The sequence below is a fragment of the Macrotis lagotis genome, chromosome 2 (assembly GCF_037893015.1).
Source record: "Macrotis lagotis isolate mMagLag1 chromosome 2, bilby.v1.9.chrom.fasta, whole genome shotgun sequence".
NCBI lineage: Eukaryota > Metazoa > Chordata > Mammalia > Peramelemorphia > Peramelidae > Macrotis > Macrotis lagotis.
The window spans coordinates 85526142-85530625 of NC_133659.1; the positions used below are offsets into that span (position 1 = coordinate 85526142).

Below are 4484 nucleotides of genomic sequence, written 5' to 3' on the forward strand. Positions count from 1 at the left end.
CCCTGAGAGACCTCTTATGGACAATGCCATCCACATCCAGATGCCAAAAGAAAAGCATAATCACACAATCTGAAGGAATGCCATGCTCCCTTTTGAAAAATTTCTCTTGTTTTTCCTTTTTATATCATGTTTTTCTTTTCCCTTAGTCTTAATTCATCATACACAGAATTACTGACATGGAAATATGTTAAACATGAATGTACATTTTCAATGCTCACTAGGGTGTTGTTTACTGAGGGGAGGGGGGTGTGAAGAAGGGAGGGTGGAAGAAAATTGTGTAAACTATCAATATGCAAATGAATGAATGTGGAAAGCCTTCATAGTTTTATGTTTCAGGAAAATAAAATGAAATATCAATTAAAAATGAAATAATGCAGTAAAAGAAAAAGTCTTAAGAGAAGATGGAGTCAATATGGGTTAGAAAAGGTGGGGACACACCCGCAGTCTCCCCCAATCCCTTCTAAATTCCTTAAATAATTACTCTAAACAGATACTAAAAGGTAGAACCCACTTAAAGGTAAAGTTAAACAATTTCCCCCCAAATAGAACATGGAAAGTTGGAAAGAAAGGTCTGTTGCAGAAGGGTGAAAGAACCCAGGTTGATCTAGTATAATCCCAGACCCAGTAATTCAGAAGAAAGACTTGGGAGTCACTTATTTAGTCACGATTGCTTGCGGAATGATTGGTCAGGAAAGGCGCATGCATGTGCCCAAGTCGCTCCCTCCTGCTCCTGCCCCTCCCCACTCCCTTCCCCCACACGGGCAGAGGTTGTGTCATCTTGCCCCCCCATGGCCTCAAGTGCCCCTTCGCCTTCACCACGCTCCCCTCCTCCACCCCTGGAAGAGTGTCCTGGGCAGCGGCGGCGGGAACAGCAGCAGCTTCGGCCGCCCCCAGGGACCGCAGCCGTCCGTCCCTCTGTCCGTCCGCCACCCCAAGGGCTCATTAAAGCAGAGATGAATAATACTGCAGCTAGTCCAAGGTCAACTATTGCTACCTCAAGTAGTGGAAATCTACGAGTTTTGCTCTTGAACTTCAAAGCATGATGTTTTGTTTAGGAGATGCTCGAAGACCACTTCATGAAACAGCAGTCTTGGTAGAAGATATTGTTCATACCCAGTTGATTAATTTGTTGCAGCAAGCAGCCGAAGTTTCACAGCTACGAGGAGACAGAGTGATTTCTGCTGAAGATCTTTTTTTTTTTTTTGATGCGAAAAGACAAGAAAAAGCTTAAAAGACTCATGAAATATATGTTGTTGTTTTTTTTCCCGAGACTACAAATCTAAGATTGTCAAAGGTATAGAGGAGGATGATCTTCTGGAAGACAAATTCAGCAGCAGTAGCAATGTCAACAAAAGGCAGAAAATAGCCCAAGACTTCCTCCACTCTATCGATCAGACAGGAGAACTCTTGACTATGTTTGAAGATGATGAGATCGATGACATTAAACAAGAGAGAATGGAGAGAAAGACAGACTGGAAATGATGGATGCAGCTCAATATGCAGAATTTTGTGAAAGTCGACAGTTAAGCTTTTCTAAAACAACTTCCAAGTTCCGAGACTGGCTGGATTGTAGCAATATGGAGATAAAGCCAAATGTTATTGCCATGGAGATTTTGGCCTATTTAGCATATGAGACTGTGGCCCAGTTGGTGGATCTGGCTCTTCTGGTCAGGCAACATAGGGCACCCAAAGCAGGTGACCCCTTCAGCCATGCCATTTCTGCTACATTCATACAGTACCACGCTTCTACTGAGAGCACTGCAGCCTGTGGTATCGAGGCTCAAAGCGATGCCATCCAGCCCCGCCACATCAGAGAGGCCATTCGACGCTATGGCCACAAGATTGGCCTGGTTTCCCCATTCCCAAGTGCCTACTGCAGAAATGGAATGACTTTCCTGGCCTGCTAATGTGGATGTGGATATGACTACAGCAGGAAAGGCAACATTCTATGAAGGTGATTTTATTTTGCGCTGTTGGTGGAGAAGAGACAGGGCAGAAATACAAGTTGAGTTCTCCATCTGCCCAGGAGTTTGCTGGTTTGTTGTGACTATCAACAGGCTAACTCCAACTCTTTTCCAACCCCCTCAATCATTACTCTTATTTACCAGATGGAACAATTAGCTAGTGAAAGGATGTTTGGGATAGTGTGTAGGTGGACAAGAATGCAAATCACAAAGTTTTGAAATTTGCAATGGATTGACTGCTGTGGGCTCTTCTATCTAAGAAAGAGTATGTGTGTGTGTGTGTGTGTGTGTGTGTGTGTGTTGTGGGGGGGCGTTTTGAGTCTACATAGTTTCAACAATACATTGTTCAATCCAACTTTGGGATTTAAAAAAAAAGTAAGGGAATAATATTTATGACATGTCCATCTATTTTTCTCTTCTGTAACATTTATTCTCATTCTCTTCTCAAATCAAAAAAATTGAAAAATGTTACCATTTTAAGACTCATCAAGGCCAGGGGGATATTAGAGAAGAAAAGCTATTGAGAGAAGTATGTGATACAGGCCTTGAAAGGCCTATCCAGAGAGCTTGACTTTATCCATTTATCTGTTTGCTACAGAAGTTCTATATTTTACCTTTCTTTTATATCCTTCCTGAAAAAGAAAATACTGGTATATTCTGAAAAAAAAAATAATATTGCTTCTATTGCAGTTTGTAAGACTTGTAATTCTTTTTTATTAAAATTGTTATTGATAGATACTCAGAGAACTTGGATAAGAGGAAATTTTGTCTTCAATTATGTATTTTTTTTCACAGTTCTATGCTTAACATTGTTTCTGTACACTCCCAAGAAACCTTTTGTGAAAAATGAATAAAAGTGAGAAATAAAAAAAATATATTGGTCAGAAGAAGATTACAGTCTCCTTTTTGTTAGCCCTGAGGCAGGAACTGCCAGATCTGGGTTATAGTCCTGGGTCATATTTTCAGGGTGAAGAGTATTAGAATATCAGAACTTTTGATTATAGAGAAACTGGGATCCCCGTATAGTTCCAGGGTAGAACCAAGTGCTAGTGATTGCTCACAGACCAAAGCACAAGTCAGAACAATAGCAAACACAGTTGTCTTTAGATCATCTCCTTGGAAGATCTGAAATCATACAAATACAGAGTAGTATTTATGAAAACAGCTGCACATAATTTCTGAAATTTGGGACAATGTGCTCTCTCCATCCTGGAAGAAGAAACTTACTTTAACAAAGTGAACAAATTTAAAATCAGTTAACATTCTGAGCAACTGAGTAAAAAAGGAGAAAAAAATCATCTGATCATAGAAAGTTTCTTCGGTGACAAGATCAAAACACACTCAGCAGAAGATAACAAAGTCAAAGCTCTTACATCAAAACCTTTAAGTAAAATGTACATTGGTTTCAGGCCATGGAAGAGCTCAACATAGATTTTGAAAACCAAAAAGATGGGTAGAGAAAAGAATTGATAAGAGAAATGAGAGTGATGCAACAAAATTATGGGGAAAAATCAATAGAACTCATTTGAAAAATCAACTAAAATGGAAGGTAGAATGAGGAGAGATTATTAGATTATATGAAAGTCAAGACAAAAAAAGAGCCTCAGTATAATTTATCATGAAAATATCAAGGAATACTACTCTCATATTATAGAAACTGAGTGTAAAGGAGAAAATAAGGGGTGACATAGGAATATACTGGAGAGGTAAAATGGGGTGAATTATCTGACATAAAAGAGAGAAGAAAAAGTTTTTTTTTTAATAGAAGAGAAGGAGGGGGAAGTGAGAGAGAAGGTGAGTGAATCTTTTCCCATCAGCATTGCCTCAAAGAGGGAATAATATGCACATTTAATTGGGTGTAATCATTTATTTTACCCTACAGGAAAGTAGGAAGGGAAGGAGATAAGAGAATGTGGGTTATATAAAACAAAGAGGCAGGGTATAATCAGAAGCAAAATCTTTGAGTAGGGAGAGAGAGAGAGAGAGAATAGATTGGACTGGAAAAATAGAATGGAGAGTAGTACTAACTGAAAAAAACTTATTACAAGTTTCTCTGATACAGATCATCGAAGAAATTTAGGCAAAATAGGTAGATTTAAGAGTCTTTAGAAAAGAGGGAAAATTAAATCATTGCCTAGTCAGATTACATAGTGAAGTATAATAGAAACAGAACGGAATAGGGTCCAGGACAGAATCGTGTAGAACATTTATGGTTAGAGGATATGAACAGTAAAAAGGTCCTGAAAAATAAACTGAGAAGGAACAGTTAATAAATTAATATTGAGATTTTGGTGTTTCAAAAGCCTACAGAGGAGAAATTATTATGGAGGAGAGGGTGATCACCAGTGTAAAAGATGTTAGAGATCATGAGAATAAGGAATGGTCAAAGATCATTGAATTTGATAACTAAGAGATAACTTGCAACATTGAAGAGAGCAGATATGGTGGAATAATAAGGTCCAGTAAAAGGACAAAGATAGATGGTAGATCTTCTGCATGCATATACATTTATATTTCCTA

At 38.6% G+C, this 4484-nt stretch overlaps 1 pseudogene; it reads left to right on the top strand.

Annotated features, from left to right (window-relative positions):
* Positions 1-953: 953 nt before the first annotated feature.
* On the top strand, positions 954-1927 carry LOC141511081 (transcription initiation protein SPT3 homolog; annotated as a pseudogene).
* The last annotated feature ends 2557 nt before the right edge of the window (positions 1928-4484 follow it).